Raw genomic sequence first — 21,149 nt, 5'->3', positions numbered from 1 at the left:
TAGCCCAGAAATTGTATGAGAATCCAGACTTGTAAATGCAGTAATATCCAGTGCCCGTAAAGGCCTACACACCAGCCAAGCTAATCAATTGATCCTAAATAGTTTGAAGGATCTGTCCAGCTCTGTAGACCTAACCTGATGTTTGGACCAGAAGCTAATTGGATTGGAAGTAAAATAAAGAAATTAGAAGGCCAGTATTGAAGAATAAGGTAAGCTTTAGCCACTACCACTTAGTTCTTATGGTGGTGAGTCCCCAATCTCCCCTGTGCCTACCCATGGGAGTAGGGAAAGAGAGAATCCATGAGGACCCAAAGGCCCACCTGGACAGGGCATAGTACAACCATTTGTTTTTGGTCCCTCTGAGGATTCCTCACTCAGATCAGATCAGAATGGTAACCTCCCTGCTTGTACCAAAGCAAGGGCATATAGATAGACTAGAAGGCATTGCTTATTCTGAAGGTGTGGGAGCCTCCCTATACCCAGGGATTGTTGTACCCACTTTGATAAGGAAATTTTATGTACCTGCCCATTTAACATCATGACGAATCTGCCTAGGCTTGATGTGGTTGTCATAGAAAAACAAATGAACATCGAGCTGGTCCAAATGAACGGTACCTACTGGTGTTTGACTACCCAGACAGATTACTCCATCCTGCCCCTCTGTATATCCGTCTGTGTGCATAACGGTCCCTCATCAAGCGGCCTAACCGTCAATAGAATGTGGACATATCGCACTTTGGTAGTGGAGATAACTACACATGAGATGCTGAGTGGCACGGCGGAAGTAAGTACCAAGAGGAGGGTTTACTGGCCCTGCAGGCAAAGATCAAGAAGTTGGTGGCCAGTGCCCAAAGATATATCGGGGCTGGCCGTCTGAGGTACACACAGATAGGGAAACACCGTGGACCATGCCAAACACCTATCTCTGCAGCACTCAACCAGGCAGTAGAGGTCAAACCTATAATCATGGGCAGTGCCAGTAAGGCGACGAAATATCTTGGGGATGGATTTGAATAGTGTTTTCCAAATTATGTAGAGAGTTTAGATTTTAACATTTATAATAATGATAGTGCTGTACCAGCACTTCCAGAGTAAATTAAAATCCCTTAAATTGTTGTATTTAACCTAGTAGATTAAGAAGAACCCCAAAGTCAAGAGAAAAGAACTATAGGAGTAAACTGAGGCAGTCCATGGTATCTTGCTAAGGACTGACAAACTCAAATCATTAAGTCAGCCTGAGAATCGTATGCTACAGCAGTAACTGCGACCCTGGTTCCCCTGGCAACCACATGCCAAAAAGGCCTCACTTTGATAAGGCCGGTATCAAGCAACCACGTGGGATTGTTTTTACGGTTTGCTTTATTCCTAGGAAATAACCTTGGTTCCAAAAGAGCTAGCTGGCTTTTGGCTCAGAGAATAAAGACTCTTATGTCCATCAGCGCTGTGAAATGCCAAGAACTGACTGTTAGCCAATGCTTCCCATTGCAAAATGATCCTACCCCGACTGCTGATAAGCCTCTCTCTTCTGGTCCTGCTTTCCCACCTGTTGGACACCAGAAGAATCGAAATATTACAGGGTGATGTGCTAGTAACCTCTCCCCTGCATGATGCTGAACCACGACTGTTTCAAAGAAAAAGAGGAAAACTCTTGTTGTGCTATGTTGGTACACATTCCTGTTTAGTCTTGTTTTGTTGTGATTATATTATGCTTAATGCTCTGTTTTATACCTTGTATAATTGCCTCTATATGTCGCACTGTATTGACTACTGTCAACCGTGAAATGCTTGTACATTACCAAAGATTAGCCAAAGAAGAAACTGATGAGGTATAAGAAAGAGAAAGCCTCTTGAGGGGGGAATTGATGTGTAAAAGGGAAGTCAAATCCCCCGGAGCCATTGATTCCCCTATGAGGGGCACGTACAATATACATACATTGCTAATGCTTAGATATATTTGCTATTTGTATAGGAGTAAGACATGACAAAGGTCAAGGCCTGTCACAGGTAATAACTTATAATAAGGAGACGAGGGGAAGTGAAACCAGTCTTCTGTTAAGTAGAGATATGGATAGATTCCATATCCTTTAAACTTGTGACCGGCTCAAGCAGGAAAGGGAAAAGGGAAGTATGGCTTGCCCATTGTTCAGCAAAAGTGAATGAATATAACACAGCTGTAACTGCAAAGTCAGCAAGTAGGCACTGTATTTAACCTCATTTGGAAAATTAACCTGACCTATAGGAATGCTAAATGTCAAAGATGAAGTAACCTATCATGTTAAGGCACCTAAACCAGGAAAGATGTGAACCCTATAAAAACCCCTGCCTATGAGATGTTGGTCGTCGGCTCTGATTTGAACATTGAGTTCCTTAGCCGTACCTTGGTTGCAACCAATAAACTTGAGTTGGACCCAGCCTGAAAGTGTGACTCTCTTCTTGGGGTAAATCAGACTAGCCTCCAAGGGGACGAAACCAGCAATTTATGCAACAGGGATGGGCCAGGAAGATGCTCTGAGAGCGAGTCCCTGGACTATTTGGAAAGAGAACTTGCACACATCTAGCCTTTCTTCTGTCACCAGAATGGCCGAGTGGTTAAGGCGTTGGATTTAAGGTCCAATAGACGTTTGTCTGTGTGGGTTCAAACCCCACTCCTGATAGCTTCCTGTTTTGTACAGACATTCATCTGGATGGTGATTTGCCCTGCTATGAGGGCAGAGGACTGGACTTTGTTTCTGAAGGTCCCTTTGGCTATGTTTGGCGGCATCTTGCCATGTGCAAGAGTATCCATGGCAGTGTGGATGCTCTCCTGTGCAAGAAAGCTCGGATGGCCATTTTAGCTATAGGGCAAGAAACCCTTGTCCCGCATCCACACTGCCCTCTTGCGCAAGAGGACTTACACCTGTTAGAAAAGAGCAGTGAGGAGTGGTGTGAGGGTGTTGCTAGCAGCAGTGAGTACTAGGAGGTGTCCTGTCACCTGGGCTCCATGTAGGGCTGCCAGATGGTTTCTACAAAAATACCAGACACACTTGACATGACACCACAATTGACATTATTGTTATTATTTAGAAAATACCGGACATTTCTATTTCTATTTTCTCAGATTGTTTCCTGAACAGAAAGCTCAAATACTGGACTGTCTAGTTCAAAACTGGACACCTGGCAACTCAGCTCCATGTCAGCAGGGAAATGCAGTCCAACACCTCCCTCCATATGCTGGCCCACCTTGTGCCTGCTGCTGGGGCTGCCTCCCCCCACATCAGTGGGGCCTCCTGCCCCTGTGCTGCTGCAGCAACTGCCAGTCTGCCTGCACCTAGGCCTGGCAGCCATGTCTTCTGGGGGCAAGAGCAGGGAGAACGGCGCCTTCCTAGCCCAGCACAGCCCCCTCATCCCATCGCTGAGGGAACTTTCCCCCAATGCCAGTCCCATGCTCAAGGGCTTTGTAAAAGGGCCAGGCCAAAGTAGCTCCCCCCTTGCACCTACTGAGCGTCTGCCCTGTCACCAGACAGACCCTGCTCTGCTCCAGCCCCCTCGCTCTGTCTGAGTCACTCCTGGAGTTGGTGGGACTAGACAGCTGCTGTCCTATGGGATGTGGCATTTCTTGGGGAACCATTTCTCATGGGGAAAAAAGCAAGCCAAAGGTACCAATCAACCCTCAGAAGGTCACAGTTCTATACCCCAGGTGGGACTTGAACCCTCACCCCCTGGCTCCAGAGGCTAGTGCCTTGTCCATTAGGCCACTGGGGCCAGACAAGAAACAAGGAGATGGGACAGAAATTCTCTGTCCCAAAGGCTCACCCCTCACAATGGCTGGGCAGACACGTCCCTCCTCTCTACTCCAGCAGACACGTCTGCAGTCCCTGGCAGGGAGGCAGCTGGGCAGGTCATGGCAGAGCTGAGCCCGGGCTGGCAGCAGTGCAGGCTGGTCAGCCACAGCCCTGGGAGAGCAGCTGGGGGGCTCGGCTGGGGGGCGACAGGCCCGTGTGCTCTGCTGCTCACTGGCGAGCTGGCTGCCCAAGTGCCCACACAGACGCTTCTTCAATCCCCACCCCCCTCAGCCGCCCACCCCCAGCGTCTTCCAGCACAGCCTGCCCCCCCCCCCCACAGGGCTTCGATAGGGGCCTCTGTCCCAGGGAGAATGGGGAGTCCCCGCCCCAGGAACCCACCCATCCTCCTGCTACTCCCAAGAGCAGAGGATTCACCCGACACAAGTAAGTGCCTCTATCCCCCCTGACCCCGGCTGCTGGGTTCCCTTCTGTTTTGCTGCCTGGCCCCAGGTAAGGTCACATGAGACTGCTCATATCACCCCCTCAGCACGGAGCCCTGGGCAGCTGCCCTGCTCGCTCAGGTCTCAGGCTGGCAGGGCCTGCAGGGATACTGGGTTTGAATAACAAGGTGTTGGAGCAGCTATTAAAAGGCTTCTTCCTTGGCAGGGTCATTGTGCTTGTGGATTGGCTATTTCTTGGATGACTGGTGCTTGCACATGCAGCTGGGCTTTAGCAAATCAGAACGATGCAAGTCGTGAGCAACCCAGAGCCTCTGGAAATGGGAGTGGAGTAAAAAGTACAATATTGTCTAAAAAAATAAAATAACTTGAATAAAAATCAAAGTGTGACAAAAATAAATTACTTGAGTAAAGTACAAACAACTGAAAAAGGTCTTGAGTAGTGTGAGCAAGTATTTCTACTTAGTTATTTTCCACCTCTGCCCGGCAGGCAGGGGTTCCTGGCCCCTTGCTGGTCTGCAGACTGGCAGTTTGTTACCACTGGCTTAGAGGAGCCCCAGGATCTGCAGTTTCAGGAAGAAACAGCAGGAGATTTTGATTGGCTGCCAGGTGCTCCACATGCTAATTAGGAGGCGTGTTTCTGTAAACAGGGACACAGAGCATATTCTAATATGCAGATTTCTAAACCTGGTAGAGTGTGTTTGAATGGGACAAGCATTTTGCTGGGATTATTTCTGTTCTTTAATTTTCTAAGTGTTGTGTGAAAACATTCCTCATGAGGAGAAAGTGAATGCACATGAGTGTGGGTGTGTAGTGAGCAGGGACCTACTAAGACTGTACTTTCAGAGATTGTTTTTAAAGTTGGTAGCTAGAAAAATGTACTTGAAAGTGGTTGGTCTTACTAGCTATGAGAATGAATCACAATGTTCTCTTCTGAGCATGAAGCAAGCAGATAGTGTTGTTTTAATGTAATTGCTGTTGGTGATTGTTCCTTTTTTCCTGTTGGGAAGCTGGAGGAAGAGAGCACAGGCTGAGTGCTTGGCTACTGTCAAAAAGTTCTAAGTTAGTTTTGAAGTTGAAAGGAGCAGGGATTTCACTTTATCGTCCTGTTCTGGCTTTTCTTGAGTTCCTGGTTTTACATGTGCTACTATGGTCCTGATCCTGATGTTTTCATGCTGTTCTCTCACCTGCTTTTGGGTCTTTTTCCATGTGCTTCTCACACTGGGTTTAGCCAGCCCCTTGGATCTGCTTCACGCCTTGTCCCTCATCTGTTCCCTAGCGGCCCTGGGGGAGACAGAGACCCTGGGGGAGACAGATACTAGCTGCAGCCAGGTGTTAATTATCCCTTGGGGTACTGTCTTTCTCCCATAACATGTAGCTAAGATATTTGTTAGTAACTGGCAGACGCTGTGGGGGCCCACCCCCAAACAAGCGCCCACAAACTCAATATTGGTTCACAAGACGAAACTCACCCTGCTCCTGGAGCGGGAACACTGACGAGCAGTGAGGCCCCTCCCTGGCAGCACCGAGCAGTGAGAGCTGAGTGAAGGGGGAGGCAGGAGCAGGGGAGAAGGCTCCATGACTGTGTGAGAGGGAGGCTCTGCTCTGGCCAGTGAGGAATTGTTGCCTCTCCGAGGTGCCCAGGCCTGGTGGGTCATTTCCCCAGGTTACTGAGTGGGGGCTGGAGCCAGTTCTGGGTTGTCTCCTTCAACAACTAGCTGGGCTAGTGCTGAGTGCGCCACAGAGCTTCCTGCAGCTGGGGAGGGAGAGGCTGGGAAGGGAACTCTAAGTAACCTGTTGGGTCACAGCTGCCATAACATCTTTCAGTGATGACAGAGCAATACTTGGTCGTTTTCCTGGAAAAAGTCAGAGCTCTTGTGCAAAAAGGCTTATTCCTCATAGAAAGAGGAATAACTCTTGCACAAAAAGCCCTCTCTTCTGATGAGCTGTAAATTTACTTGTGCAAAAACACGCTCATAAGCTGTGTCTAGACTGGCATGATTTTCCGGAAATGCTTTTAATGGAAAAGGTTTCCATTAAAACCATTTTTGGAACAGAGCATCTAGATTGGCATGGACGCTTTTGCGCAAAAGCACTTTTTGCAGAAAAGCGTCCCTGGCCAATCTAGACGCGCTTTTGCGCAAAAAAGCCCCGATCGCCATTTTCGCGATTGGGGCTTTTTTGCAGAAAATAAATCTCATCTGTCTACACTGGCCCTTTTGCACAAAAGTTTTGCGGAAAAGGGACTTTTGCCCAAACGGGAGCATCATAGTATTTCCGCAAAAAGCACTGATTTCTTACAGTAGGAAGTCAGTGCTTTTGCGGAAATTCAAGCGGCCAGTGTAGACAGTTGGAGCTGGCAAGTTTTTCCGGAAAAGCGGCTGATTTCCGGAATAAGTGGCCAGTCTAGACACAGCCATAGTGCAGATGCTCCAAGGCCATGTCTACACTGCAGGCTTTTTGAACAAGAACACCTGTTCTTGCCCCAAAACTTGCAGAGCATCTACACTGCATGAGCGTTCTCTCCCCTGTGGCTACGTCTACACTGGCATGATTTTCCGCAAGACCGCTTTTGCGGAAGAGTTCTTCTGCACAAACTCTTCCAGACAAGAGCATCTACACTGGCATGTACCTTTGCGCAAGAGATGTGTGTTTTTGCACAAGAGCACCCATGCCAGTGTAGACACTCTCTTGTGCAAGAAAGCTCTGATGGCCATTTTAACAACAGGGCTTTCTTGCACAAGAAATTCATGTTGCCTGTCTACACTGGCCTCTTGCGCAAGAACAGTTGCACAAAAGGGCTTATTTCTGAGTGGGAGCATCATAGTTCTTGCGCAAGAAGCACTGATTTCACACATTAGAACGTCAGTGTCCTTGCGCAAGAACTCCACACCAGTGTAGACAGGCAGCAAGTGTTGGACTTAAAAGAAGTACTAAGGATCTTTTTCAGAGGGATAAGGCAACACGCCACATTTACTGAACACACATAGAATAATCAATACTTATGATATGCATATGATATATATATATATGTCACTCCTGCACTCACACACACACAGGCTGGCTGTGCCTACGTTGGCACCCTTTTCTGGAAAAGGGATGCTAATGAGACCAGTGAATCTATGGCCCTGTCTGTACAGCAGGGACAGCAACACTCACAGGCCCACAGGAGGGGGCTGGTTTGATGCGTCACTCCATGGCCCAGCAATGAGCCCCCAGGCTCCCCCTGTTCTCGGGGAGCCAGGTTTGCTGTGTGAATTCGGTGGGGGAGGTGATGTCAGGTCTGGGCACTGGGATTAGTTACCAGTTTCCCTGGCCCTGGGGCACTACTCACTTCATAGCTGTGATGGCCGAGTGGTTAAGGCGTTGGACTTGAAATCCAATAGGGTTTCCCTGTGCAGGTTCAAATCCTGTTCACAGTGAGGTCTGTGTTTTGACCACACCCCTAAGCAGACAACAAGTTGCACAACCCCGAGCTACTCTCTCCATCCCCAGTCAATCCCTTTCTGCGCCTTTCCGAGAGAGACACGGGGCATGGTGCCTCATTATGGGTCCCTGAGCTCTAGGGAAACTCTCAGCTCCTGCAGCCTCTGCCCCTTGCCCAGCACCCCATGGCTCAGCCCTACCCCATGGTGCTGCCCTGCTCTAGTGTGTGATAGGAGCTGAGTGAGAGGATGGAGCGTCTGGGCCTGCCCCCAAAGGTCCATCCATGAAGGGCAGAAATGTTGGGGATATGATGTGAGTCACTCTTCCCGAGGTGCACAGCCCCCTCCCCCCCCCCCCCGTGTTGGGAGCAAAGGGTCTAGAGAAGTATTGGGGGGGGGGGTCTTGTTCCCTGCTCTTGCTCTGCCTTGGGCAAAGAATTAGTAACAGAATATTTGTCCAAGTTTATGTACTGAAAAAAACTGACAAGAATGTTTCTGTGGGGTAGTGGTTATCGTGTTTGCTTACTGTGCAAAAGGCTCCTGGTTCAAAGCCAAGCAAAAAGTGGGAACAGGGGGTTCTGCTGCTATTTGTGGCTCCCCAGGTAAACACAGCCCCTGCTGCTTGGGGATAAGCCCAACTCCCAGGCTGAGTAAAGCAACGAACAACAGGAGCCCTGTCCTAGAAAGGGAGGGGCCAGTGTGTCTGAGTGCATGGCCCAGACAGACAGCCCCAGGGTGCAAGGGCAGAGCTGCTGGACATCTCTAGTGGTCCTGAGGCCAGGGAGGGGGCACATGGGTGTTAACAACATGCTCATGTGGTGCCATGTTCCAGCCAGGCCAACAGGGAGTGTTTCTTGTGGCGTCACCTGATTTCCCCCCAACTGTAGCCCTTGTACCTGCCCAGATAGGGGCCCAGGGCCAGGGGAAAGCAGGAAGAGTCCCAGGCTGCAGCTCAGCTCCCCTTTCCTCCTGCAGGGCAGCTTGGGATGACAGCTCTAAGCAAACCCATCAACTTCAAGTTATTAGCCCCTATTAGCACCTGCCAAAGCCTGGGATGGTACCAGGGACCTTTAGAGCTTCAGTCTAACACTCTCCCCACTGAGCTACTTTGGCTGTTGCAAAAGGCTTCTCTGGCCTGTAATTCTCTGTCCGGGATGTTTGGCAGCCGGGCCACATGTCGTCATGCCCTGCCCAGGAAGGCCAGACTGGCCTTTCCACAGCGCCCCTCCCCCACAGCCAGAGCCAAGGTTCCCTCTAAGCCAGGCCTGGGCAATACAGGCCAGTGGGCTGGATCCAGCCCATGAAGCCACCCAACATGGTAGCAAGAAGCCTCAGGCAGATTCCCTGCTCGCCCTGCCCCCACGCACAGCTGAGAGAAGGGGCTGCTGGGCCCTTTGTGTCTCTCAGCTGTAGAGGAAAAGGCTTCATGCCTGGTCCCTGCTCCCAGCTTGTTTGTGGCCAATGGGAGCTGCCTGCCTGAAGCCCTGGCCAGTCCCCACAAGCTCTTATTCACCCAGGGGTATGACCTGTACCCCCTGTACCCCCTGCCCAGGGAAGGGGCTGCCTGAGAAATGTGTTTGGCTGCTGGGAGTGTCTCTCAGCCAGAGCCTGCCTCTGGCACCCCAGCCCCTCCCTTCCCTTCCCTTCGCCCACTGGCCCTCCCTGTGATGGAAAAGGGCAAAGACTCGGCAGATTTCATTAATACAGAGGAGGCTGGTTTCCCTGACTAGGAATCAAACCCAGGCCTTAGTAGTGAAAGTGCTGAATCCTAGCCACTAGACCAGGGGTCTCCAAACTTTTCAGCCCGAGGGCCGCATTAACTATCAAACAGCAGTTCGGGGGCCGACTACACACTTGAGGTCCAAATAAAAAACAATCAAAACATGGATGTTGTTTTTAATTATTTATTTAATATTATTTTATTCAGTTATTATTTAATAACACATTGATACACTACACATGAACACCTGTATTAGTGTGAATGGTGAAATTGTTTCCTGGATGCCAAAATAGCAGACATTTCTGGCTTTAGATTTGTTGTCCCTAACATCAACAGTGACCTGAGATTATCATCGGACAAGTTTGTTCTCAAATTGTTCTTCACGTATTTCATTCTTGAAAATGTTTGTTCACACAGGTATGTTGTTCCAAAGATTGAAAGGTTGCTTTTAATGTTTCCTCTTCAGAATATTTGAAAAATTCTTACTAAACTAACGACATTCCCAATACTTTAAACACACTGATAAGTAATTACGCGAAGGAAATTATCACTAAATAAAATAGAGTGCAACATGTTTCGAAATCAGACGCTAATTGACACCAACACCTCCTCATCGCAACAGTCAACCGCAACTGGCAAACTGTGATCAAAATAATCAAGTCTTGAACCAGCAGCAAACCATTTAAAAACTCCGCCACTAGATGGCGTTATATCATCTCATTGACTGTGAACGGAAGTAGAAAAAGTAAGCAGCATATAAGGTTTTGCAATGTAATGATCGGTTGGAAAACATAACGCACTACTGCGTGCCTCTATTTTAATTCGGTAAAAACATAACGTCCACGTAAGCGGCGGCTGATCTTGGCAGGATACACGTAAATTTCCGTAATTTTTTTTCCGTAGACAAAAAGGTCTCCACGGGCCGGATGAGAGGGCCTCGCGGGCCGCATCCGGCCCGCGGGCCGTAGTTTGGAGACCCCTGCACTAGACCATCAGGGACACATGAACATGGGTCTCTCCTTAACTACCCTAACCTTTCACAGGCCACTTTCTGTCCCCTTCAGGACAAGGCTCCATTTTCCATTGGCCAGTGGGGACAAGAACAGAAACCAAACAGAACATCAGAACAGCCAGACGGGGCCATGCCAGTTGCCAAACTAGCCCAGGATCCTGTCTCACAACAGCAGCCAATTTCATTGTCCCGAGGGAATTCTCACACAGACAGTTATTAAATGATCCCTCCCGTCATCCATTCCCAGCTTCTGGAATACACCAGCTAGGGACACCTGCCCTGTCCATCGTGGTTAAATGCCATTGATTATAGCTGCCAGGGATCCCAAAGTTGAGTAGCTCTGCATTAAGGCTGTGTCTGCACAGGTAGGAATAAGAGATCCTCCGGAAAAGGGCTTTATTCTGGAGGATCGCGCCAGTCTAGATGCTTTTTTTCCGGCTTTTCCCCAAGCCGGAAAAAAAGCGGCGGACATGTTTATTTAAATCTGCGGGGGATATTTAAATCCCCTGCGGATTTCCCTATCCTGACTTACCTGATTTGCATGGCTGTTCTGTTTTTAGGGGCCAGTGTAGACACAGCCTAAGGGTTCTTATTAATGTCAAGAACCTCAAGCAAAGTATAACCAGAGTGTGATGGAACTGGAAAGGAAAATGTTTACACTAGAAGGAATTTTTTCCAAGGAGCACTTGGAGTTGAGACAAGGACCAGTTGATCTGCAGTCAAAGACTCTACCATTGAGCTACACCCCCATGGAAGTTAGCATCAGCAGCCAGTGTTGGGAACTGGGCAGGGAACAAGAGGCTTTTGTGTAACACACAACCCAGGTGCTACCCTTGGGCTTGGTCTGCACACTGAGCAGACGGGTGGGAGGGGTCTGATGCTGTCACATATGCAGGGCAAGTCACTCACCTGGCCCCTGGGAGGGGCGGGGGATTTGTATATTTTAGGAAGGGTCCTGAGTCCTGCCTTCCAGTCACGCACCTTGGCAGAAAGACCAATGGCCCCTGCACAAAGTGCATTGTGGGAATAAGAGTTGGGGCAGCAGGAAAGGGGCCGGCCCCTCAGTACCAGGGCACAGGCAGGGGAAGATGGGAGTGAATCCTGCTACCTCTGCCATGGCTTGGCCCAGGAGGGCTGGGGTCTAGCAGCTTTTCACCCCAGCTTTGTGGGAGGCCAAGTAGGAAGGGGCCTCTGGAGGCTCATAGCCCCCTGGCCTGCTATGTCTGTGGAAAGGGGGGGAAGAGGACACAGGGTGCATGGATCCCACTCGTTCCAGCAGAAAATGAAACAGGCTGAGCATTTTGCAGAGAACAGGCCAGAGCCCTTCTCCTGTCCCTAGAGAGATGGAAATGGGGCCGTTCCGTGTGGGGAAAGAAGTGGGTGTACTGGGAGTGGGGTTCGAGTTCAAACCTCTCCACAGACCAGAACCCCCCATTAGGGGCAAGAAAGAGCCTTGAGTCAAGCAGTGGAGAACACTTGGCTCCTGTTATGCTGTGATGGGATATTAGGAAACTTCTCACAGGCAGCCTGTCTAGCTCAGTTGGTAGAGCATGAGGCTCTTAATCTCAGGGGCATGGGTTCAAGCCCTATGCTGGGCAGTGCCCTTCCTTAACTCACATTCTCAGCCTATGAGCACTTGGCTCTCAATTTTCACCAGGGTTTTAGAAAGAAAAAGTCTAGTCCTGGCGTCCAGCTTTAGTAGAACCAAAGAGAGAACCAACTGCAATTTCCATCTTCTGAGGAGAAGGGAAGAGGATTTTCTTCTCCTCAGTTCTAGCCACATCAGCCCAGGGAGGAGAAAAAATAACCCTCCGCCCGCTGATTGTCCCCCGTCAGCTTCTGTAGCTTCACCTCCTTCCAGCAAATTGAAGAAGGCCAGGTGCCCTCCTGGGGACTCCAACCCAAACCCTAGGACCAAGGGATTTACAAGCCAGATGATCAATGTTTGCTGCACTTCTCCCTCCCCCAAACTATGCCAAACCTCAAAGGTAAATTCTACAGCCCCAGCGGCTGGGGGAGATGTGCATGTCAGAGCCTCTGCCCACTGAGCTGTGGCCTTCTGTGCCCAAGGAGCCAGATGCCGCCAGGGCTGGAGGGAAATGGAGAATGGCTGCACTTTGGGAGTCAAAGGTGTTGTCTAGGACCATAGAGTAGAACAGTTTCACCAAACTCCCTGAGGAGGGCACCATGGCTCAGTTGGCTTTTCCTGATCCAGCAGTTCCATGGGTGCCCAGGGTAAACCTCTTCTGTTTCCCAGGAGGACCTAGGAAAATGTGAGCTGCCACCGCACATGAAGCCCTCGCTGCTGCCAGAGCCACTCCCTGTGCTCAGCGGCCGGCTGCTAGCATGTGCAGGCTGGGATACTGTGCGCAGGCAGCCTGCACGTGCAGGATATGATGTAGTGCACTGTGAGCGGAATGGCGTGGCTCCATTCCCGCCTCCCTTCCTGCGCTGATCCAGTGGTCGAAAGGGGCTGCGGCTGCTGCCGACAGGGAAGAAGCTGGGAGGGGAGGTGCTGGCAGCAAGAGATTCCGGCTGCCTCTTTTCCGTGGGTCTCACTGCGCCATGCCGGCCGCCAGCCACCTTGACTGAACCTCAGACCAGCTGGACTAGCCAGCTCACATCACAGTGAGTTGTTAGTGGCCCCGTCAGAGAAAAGCCCTTGGCAGCTGCAGCTGTGTGAGGCACCTTTCTTGAAAGGGCCACTTGTGAGTTACACTTTTGCTGGTCGGCTAGCTCAGTTGGTTAGCGTGTGGTGCTAATAACACCAAGGTCATGGGTTCAAGCCCCATGCTGGCCACAGGGTTGTTTGGTTTGTTGACTTGCCCTCATTTTGCCTCCTGCTAGGGACAGGGAAACAGAAGCAGGTAAAAGGCTCAGGTGTTTGCAGGACTCAGGCCAGAGAACTAGCAGGAGAAGGTTCCAACCTGCACAGACCCAGTGGCTGAAAGGGCCTCGTCCTGGCTGGCTTCCCCCAATAGCAGGGAAAACTCTTCTCTTCCCTCCATTGTCCCCAGTGGGGAGACCTGTTGCCCAAATTCCTGCTGTAGCAGTGGCTGCCCTAAGGCTCCCTGCAGGGGGCAGGCTCCCCAGCACAAGGCACAGAGGGAGACTCAATAGCTGTGTCTAGATTGGCCAGTTTTTCTGGAAAATCAGCCACTTTTCCAGAAAAACTTGCCAGCCTTCTACATTGGCCGCTTGAATTTCCACAAAAGCACTGACTCCCTACTGTAAGAAATCAGTGCTTCTTGCGGAAATACTATGCTGCTCCCGTTTGGGCAAAAGTCCCTTTTGCGAAAAACTTTTGCGCAAAAGGGCCAGTGTAGACAGTTGAGATTTGTTTTGTGCAAAGAAGCCCAGATTGAGAAAATGGCGATCGGGGCTTTTTTTGCACAAAAGTGCGTCTAGATTGGCCACGGATGCTTTTCCGCAAAAAGTGCTTTTGCAGAAAAGCGTCCGTGCCAATCTAGACGCTGTTTTCCGAAAATGCTTTTAACAGAAAACTTTTCCATTAAAAGCATTTCCAGAAAATCATTCCAGTCTAGACGTAGCCCCAGCATGAGGTAAGAAATTGTCTCTCATGAACCTAAGGGGAAAGAAGGCAAAGCAGTGGAAGTGGGAGGATTTTGCAGCCAAACATTAGCAGGTCCCACTGAGATTTGAGCTTGGCTTGCAGGACTCCCAGGCCCAAGTGCTGCTCCTTACACCATGGGACCTATATCTATAAATCATGGCTGTTGCTGAGACTGTAAATAAGCAAAGGTATTTTTCTTGTTCCCATAATAGAAGAACTAAGGATGCGCCATGATATTAGCAGGTTGAAAACAAACAAAAGGAAGTATTTCTTCACACAACGCACAGTCAACCTGTGGAACTCCTTGCCAGAGGATGTTGTGAAGACCAGGACTATAAGGGCATGTGTATACTTGGAAACTATTTTGAAATTGCTTAAATCAACATAATAACTTCCAGTCTAAGAAAATAGAAATAGTGTGTCCTCAGTATGGGGAAGCCTCAGATTTAGTCCGAGGCAGGCTCTGTTAATGTTAATTTCTGGGGGCATGGAATTAAAAACAGAGACGCAAGGCTGGGAGCAGCTGAAGCCAAGAGCCCTGTTCTACTGTGTCAACAATCTCTGAGGTGACATGAAATCCCCTCTCCCATTTCTAACCCTGAAATATCATCAACTTTATTATGTCATTCCCAGCCTCTTGATACAGCCTTTGAACTCTGACTGCAGATATTGGCCTGCCAGAGATGTAGAGATGCCAAAACAGACTAAGCCATGTTGACTAAGGCTTCTGCCAAAGCCCGGGATTGAACCAGGGACCTTTAGATCTTCAGTCTAACACTCTCCCAACTGAGCTACTTTGGCAACTGCTGCAAGTTTTCTGAGACCCATGCTTCTCTCAGGCATATTTTTCTCTCAGCAGAATACAAGAGAGATGCTGATGCCAGTGGACCTGCAAGGCAAGATGAGTTTTGCCTGCCCCCCTCAGCCTGACTTGCACTTGGCCCCATTCGTGCCTCTCTTCCCGGGGTGTCCCAGTGGCTGAAAGTGAATGCGGCTGCCACTGGAGGGAAGAAGATGGGTGGGGATCTGTGTTCCCTCTGAGGGTACGTCTAGACTACCGGGTTTTGTCGACAGAAGTTTTGTCGACAGTATCTGTCGACAAAACTTCTGTCGACAAAGAGCGTCCAGACACATTGAGTTCTGTCGACAAAGCAAGCTGCTTTGTCAACAGAACCCTGTAGTCTAGACGCAACCCTACAGGCAATAACACCTTCTGTCGACAGAACTCTGTCGACAGAAGGCGTTATGCCTCGTAAAATGAGGTATACCAGCGTCGACAAAACTGCTGAGTTCTGTCGACGTTATGTCGACAGAACTCAGCGGTAGTGTAGACGCTGGTATAGTTTTGTCGACAAAAGTCCACTTTTGTCGACAAAACTCAGTAGTCTAGACACACCCTGAGATTTTCCATCCATGGGCGGAGTGAGTTTCATAATGTGCACCACTAGTGAGGTCGTTTGGGCTTGTGCGGATGTGTGCTACTGTGGTACCCGCCAGTTACTCACAAACAGCTTAGCTAAATATAGCTTGATAATTTTATAGAAGAAAAAATACTGAAACAAGGGATGTCATTCCTGGCCACTTGGTACAGCCTTCGAACTATGCAGGGCTAGGTCTGCACTGGGAGGTTTTTGCACAAGAAATCCTGAAACCGGCCCCTTCTCCTGTCAGTGGAGAGATGGAAATGGGGCCATTCCTTGTGGGGAAAGAAGTGGGTGTGTCAGGAGGGGGATTTGAGCTCAAACTTCCCCACAGATCAGAACCCCCCACTGGAGGCAAGAACGAGCCAAGTCAGGCAGTTGAGAGCGCTTGGCTCCTGCTACCCTGTGATGGGATATGAAAAACTTTTGCGTAGCCAGCCTGGCTAGCTCAGTTAGCAAAACAACATAAAGCTCTTAATCTCAAGATCATGGATTCAAGCCCCATGCTGGGCGATGCCCTTCTTTAACTCACATTCTCAGTCCACAAGCAATTCACTCTCAGCTTTCAACAGGGTTTTAGAAAGAAAAAGTCTAGTCCTGGGGTCCAGCTCCAGTAGAACCAGATAGAGAACAAACTGCAATTTCCAATTTCCATATTCTGAGGAGAAGGGAAGAGGATTTTCTTCTCCTCAGTTCTAGCTACATCAGCCCAGGGGGGAGAAAAAATAACCCTCCGCCCGCTGATTGTCCCCCGTTAGCTTCTGTAGCTTCACCTCCTTCCACAGCAGCTCCAGCTTTGAGCTACAAATCTCAAGGGGCTGGTGAGGAAATGAGGAGCTGGCAGCTCGGGTTAGTGGCTTCCCTGAGAACAAGAGGTGGAGTGTTCACAAGGTGCATTCCCCTCCCCTGCAGAACAGGGTGTTAGAAAGCGCCAGGAACAGAACAGTCAGACAAGTTCCATCAGCCCTAAAGTGTGTTTCTGTGGTGTAGTGGTTATCACATTTGCCTAACACGCAAAAGGTCTGTGGTTTAAAGCCAGGCAGAAACACAGGGTCTGCTCTTATTGCTGCTCCCCTGGGTGCCCAGGTAGTAAAGCTGCTGCTGACCAGCCTGTGCCTGGGATGAGCCCAACTCCCACGTGACAGAGAGGGGTGATGTTAGCTGAGAATGCTCCTTGGTGCCAGCCTCGGGAAGGGAGATGAGTCAGGCCAGGCAGCTGCTGGAGGCTTGTGGCTTGGCCTCCCCTGCCCTGGGAGGCTGGTGTATTGGGCTGGCTCTGCCTGCTGCCTCCCTTGTGTGACTTGCCCAGTGTAACAGGCCAAATGTCAGAAAAACCTCTTCCAAAAAAAGTAGAAGAAAAAGCTGCAGAAATTGGGTTTTGAAATTTGCATAGCTTTTCCCAGAAGAGCAGTGCAGTGTAGACATAGCCTGAGTGTTGCTCAGCACTAGTAGAGACAGGGAGGGACAAAACGGTCTAACGGCACCTGCAGCATTTCAGAACAACCCCCAGTCCCAACCCCAAGAACCAGCTCTTCCCTTCACCCTCACTGGGGTCTGTTGGGAACTGTCTGAACTCAACCCCACCCCAGTTTCACCCTAAAGATTGCCTGGTCTGTAAAAGGTGCCCTGGAAATGAGAAAGCAGCTAACATGACACTCATGGGACTTGAACCCACAATCTTCAAATGACTTACTAGGTTCATATTAACTATTGCAGCTTAAAAGTCCAACATGTTTTCCATTGCACCACAGAGAGTGCTGAACTTGATATCTCCACTCTCTAAAGCAGGGGGCTGGACTTGATGGCCTTCTGAGGTCTCTTCCAGCTCTACAGTTCTATGATTCTATGACTCTCTGCTTTGCAGCACGGCAATCCCAAGACTTGGTTCTGCAGGCTCCAGTTTCCCCTCTTCTGTTTCTTTTCAGCTCCCTGCAAACTGCCTCCCAGCTATGGGTGAGGCTGAGTGTGTGTGAAACCAGCTGCACTTTGGATGATTTTGTTAATTGTTTAAAAAGCCTCAGGCACCTCTTCTGCCTGGAGAGGTTTCTGTAATAGACACCTAGTGTGACATCACCCTGGGGTTTTACCCCTTTAATCTCACCCAGAGACTCCTGACAAGTCTCCTGTGTCCATCTCCACCTCAGGCCAAGTGTTCGCATGTTTCATATCTAAGGAAACTCCTCCTCCCTTTTTCCTGCCAGTCCTTCCCAAGCAAGCTATACCCTTCTGTGCCAATATTCCAATAAAGTGTATTATCCCACCAAGTCCCTGTGATACCAACTTCCTGCTTATTACCCATAGTCCTGTGTGTCTATACCAGCATCTAAGGGTACGTCTAGCCTACCGCGTTTTGTCGACGGAAGTTTTGTCGACAGATACTGTCGACAAAACTTCCGTCGACAAAGAGCGTCCAGACACATTGAGTTCTGTCGACAAAGCAAGCTGCTTTGTCGACAGAACTCCATAGTCTGGACGCAACGTTACATGCAATAACACCTTCTGTCGACAGAATTCTGTCGACAGAAGACGTTATGCCTCGTAAAATGAGGTATACCAGCGTCGACAAAACTGCTGAGTTCTGTCGACATTATGTCGACAGAACTCAGAGGTAGTGTAGACGCTGGTATAGTTTTGTCGACAAAAGTCCACTTTTGTCGACAAAACTAGGTAGTCTAGACACACCCTAAGACACAGATTAGATTTTGCTTCCCAGTGGTCCCATGACGCTCCTTTATCTCTGCTGTTACAGCCCCTGCTCTCTCCCATTTCTGGCCCATATCCCAGGTGTCCATGTTGTTCACTTACCTGTGGGCTTTGGTCACCTGCCCCCATCAAACCTAGTTTAAAGCCTCCTCACTAGGTTAGCCAGTCTGCACCCAAATACTCTTCCCTTCCTTGACAGGTGAACCCTATCCCTGCCGAGCAGCCCTTCCTGCTACAGCATCCCTGCCCATTGAGCTGTAGCTTTCTGTGCCCAGGGGGCCAGACACTGCCTGGGCTCGATGGCTGTGGGGAATGGGGAACGGCTGCACTTTGGGAGTCAAAAGTGTTGTGTGGAAACATAAAGAGCCATTTTAAAAAGACTTTGGAGGAAGGTACTATGGTTCAGTTGGCAAAAGCACCTACCTCCTAAACAGGAGATCGTGGGTTCAAGTCCCAGTGGTGCCTTTCTAGGACACAGAAGAGGCCTCCCCTGGCCACCCATGGAACTGCTGGTTCAGGAAAAGGCTGATTGGGGAGGAGTCTTGGGAAGAAAGAAACCACAAACCTGGAGCTGCTGCTGTGACTGGTGCTGGCAGGCAGGGCTCTGACTGCACTTGGTGAGACAGGAAACCCAGCTCTCCACATCCTTGTGACTTAGTGAGTCAGGGCCATGAGGGTGCAACCTCTTCACCTCCTGCAGCCATGGAGAGTCAGGGTCTGTGGGTGTCAGGAGGAGCTTCTCACCTGGGGGGGGGGGGGAAGAAGTGGCTTGTGGTTTCCTTCTTCTCCACTCAGCCTTTTCCTGAACCAGCAGTTCCATGGGTGGCAAGGGGAGGCCTCTTCTGTGTCCCAGAAGGGCATAAGTAAATGTGAGCAAAGGCTGTTTATTAGTCAAGTGCTTTAGCCAGCTCTAAATTGTTCTACTGTATGGTCCCAGATAACACCATTCCCTCACAAAGTTCGTTCATTCCCCATTTCCCTCCTGCCTTCCCACCCTGGGGGTGTCTGGCTCCCTGGGCACAGAAGGCTACAGCTCAGTGGGCAGAGGCTCTGACATGCACATCTCCCCCAGCCGCTGGGACTGTGGAGTCACCTTTGAGGTTCTGCAGGGTTGTGGGAGGGAGAAATGCAGCAAACTTTGATTTTCTGGCTTGTAAACCCCTTGGTCTCAGGGTTTAGGTTGGAGTCCCCAGGTGGGGGCCCGGCCTCCTTCAGTTTGGTCCCTTCCTGAGAGCACAAAATAGACAACAGAGAATTCCTTTGCCCTGCAGCAATCTCTGTTGACCAAAGGGTTAGCAGCCGAATATTTGCTCAAGTTTAAGTGCAGCAGCAGAAAACATTTTTATGTGTGTTTCTGTGGTTTAGGGGTTATCACATTTGCCTAACACACAACAGATGCCTGGTTCAAAGCCAGGCAGAAACACAGCGTCTTCTCTTATTGCGGTTGCCCTGGGTGCCCACAAGGCAGTTCCAGGGCCTGCCACCTGGTACAGGGTTTGGCAGCATGTGTGCTGGTTTTCAGGAGCATGTGGAAGACAGCTCAGGAGGTTAGGCTGAGATAGGAGGACGCGGAGGGGGGGCCTAAGACTTCTCAGTGGTGCCTTGCCTGAGACCAGGTCATTGCAGCCACGCAGTCCAGGGCCCACCCTCCAAGTGCCACTACTGTGGCTGTCACCTTTGGGGCAAGTGGATACAAAGCCACATAATGTCCCACCTCATGCCCAGACACCAGCCATCCCATTCCCCTCACTTTCTTCTCACCCAGCACCCCCTGCTTGCTTTGTTCCTGCTCCCCCACCCTGCTCCTTTATCCACGTTCCTTCTGCACCCTTTCTCCTGGCCACACACGGCTCCTTGGCGCTTCTCAAGCCAGGCCCTGCAAAGAGCCGCCAGGAGGAGGAACCAGCCCTTGGAGCTCAGCTTGCACCGGATCTGGTAGTTTCTCACCACATCTCACCGGGGAAGAGGTGACTTGTTCTCCTTCCTTCTGACCTTACGTCTCCGTTCCCTTCAAAAGTCTCTGCTGCCTCGGGACCCGCCTCCTCAGGGCGCTGCCCCTCTGTCCCTGGGCTGGGAGCGGGAGACTCCACAGTCTCTGCACTTGGGCTGAGAAGTCACAAGGGGACTCGTCTGTTGACGGCGTTAGTCAGCCCAATGGCCAGCCGGATCCATTCTGTAGCGCTGCTCGAGAGGGAGCTTTACAAGTGCCCAGTGTCCTTTGGTATTTTCTGGGGCTCTGTGTAGGGGATTGGGCTGGGCCATCTTTTCCACGGGAAATGCCTCTTCTTTGGAACAGCAGCTCCCAGGAGTTCATGGAACTTCTTCTTCTCCGCTTGGGAAAGGGACGACTCAGGGGGGATGGGAAAGATATTTGTGCTGTGAAAACAGCAGGGCCCCCAGGGAAACTGGTAAATAATCCCAGTGCCCAGGCCTGATGTTACCTGCCCCCACACAATGCACACGGCAAACCTGACTCCCCGAGCATAGGGCGAGTCTGGAGGCTCGTTGCTGGGACGTGGTGTGAAGCAGCAAACCAGCCTCCTCCTGTGGGGCCTGTGAGTGTTGCTGAACCTGGGCCCCTGCACCTGGGGAAAGGCAAACGAAAGGTCTGGGGGCCACACACAGACCCCGCTGGGCTGAGCAGGAAGTGGCTGGCACTTTGCTTTGTCTTTGCCTGGCTCCTCAGACCACTGGTCTGGATGGTGCGTTACAGACGTCGGAATAATGGAATTGCTGTGTAGACGCTCCCATTGTTATTGCAGAGTAATGGCCGTTATGCCCAAGGAACGCTGCTGTGTAGATGCAGCCTAAGAGAAATGCTTTCATGAGCATGTGGGAGGAGCAAGGGCTCCTACAATGTCAGGAGAAATGGGGAAATGAGGTCACCTCTCTAGACATAAAAGAGATGATATAAGACAAGAGGATGTGTCAGGAGTGGGATTTGAACCCACGCCTCCATTTGGAGACCAGAACACCCAACTAAGTGAAAGACAGGTCCTTGAGTCTGGCACCTTAGACCACTCGGCCATCCTGACACCTATGCAGAGACTGCTAATGGCAGTTTTCTTACATGTG

The 21,149-nt window shown here is 50.2% G+C and overlaps 9 non-coding genes across 9 annotated transcripts; 5 read left to right on the top strand and 4 right to left on the bottom strand.

Annotated features, from left to right (window-relative positions):
- The first annotated feature begins 2,571 nt into the window (after positions 1-2,571).
- On the top strand, positions 2,572-2,654 carry TRNAL-UAA (transfer RNA leucine (anticodon UAA)). Its single transcript has one exon. It is a non-coding gene; the product is annotated as a tRNA-Leu (tRNA).
- Positions 2,655-3,668: 1,014 nt separating this feature from the next.
- Positions 3,669-3,741, bottom strand: TRNAQ-CUG (transfer RNA glutamine (anticodon CUG)). The gene has a single exon. It is a non-coding gene; the product is annotated as a tRNA-Gln (tRNA).
- Positions 3,742-5,049: 1,308 nt separating this feature from the next.
- On the top strand, positions 5,050-5,258 carry LOC112544587 (small nucleolar RNA U3). The gene has a single exon (XR_003087932.1). It is a non-coding gene; the product is annotated as a small nucleolar RNA U3 (small nucleolar RNA).
- Positions 5,259-7,559: 2,301 nt separating this feature from the next.
- On the top strand, positions 7,560-7,641 carry TRNAS-UGA (transfer RNA serine (anticodon UGA)). Its single transcript has one exon. It is a non-coding gene; the product is annotated as a tRNA-Ser (tRNA).
- Positions 7,642-8,684: 1,043 nt separating this feature from the next.
- Positions 8,685-8,757, bottom strand: TRNAF-GAA (transfer RNA phenylalanine (anticodon GAA)). The gene has a single exon. It is a non-coding gene; the product is annotated as a tRNA-Phe (tRNA).
- A 3,144-nt stretch (positions 8,758-11,901) lies between these two features.
- On the top strand, positions 11,902-11,974 carry TRNAK-CUU (transfer RNA lysine (anticodon CUU)). Its single transcript has one exon. It is a non-coding gene; the product is annotated as a tRNA-Lys (tRNA).
- A 1,128-nt stretch (positions 11,975-13,102) lies between these two features.
- TRNAI-AAU (transfer RNA isoleucine (anticodon AAU)) lies at positions 13,103-13,176 on the top strand. Its single transcript has one exon. It is a non-coding gene; the product is annotated as a tRNA-Ile (tRNA).
- Positions 13,177-14,678: 1,502 nt separating this feature from the next.
- TRNAF-GAA (transfer RNA phenylalanine (anticodon GAA)) lies at positions 14,679-14,751 on the bottom strand. Its single transcript has one exon. It is a non-coding gene; the product is annotated as a tRNA-Phe (tRNA).
- A 6,249-nt stretch (positions 14,752-21,000) lies between these two features.
- Positions 21,001-21,109, bottom strand: TRNAL-CAA (transfer RNA leucine (anticodon CAA)). Its single transcript has 2 exons — positions 21,072-21,109; positions 21,001-21,046 (listed from the first exon to the last, which is right to left on the bottom strand). It is a non-coding gene; the product is annotated as a tRNA-Leu (tRNA).
- Positions 21,110-21,149: the final 40 nt, after the last annotated feature.

This window comes from Pelodiscus sinensis, chromosome 31 (genome assembly GCF_049634645.1).
Source record: "Pelodiscus sinensis isolate JC-2024 chromosome 31, ASM4963464v1, whole genome shotgun sequence".
Taxonomy (NCBI): Eukaryota; Metazoa; Chordata; order Testudines; family Trionychidae; genus Pelodiscus; species Pelodiscus sinensis.
The sequence above is the reverse complement of the archived record's forward strand: the minus strand, read 5'-3'. Positions and strand labels throughout refer to the sequence as shown.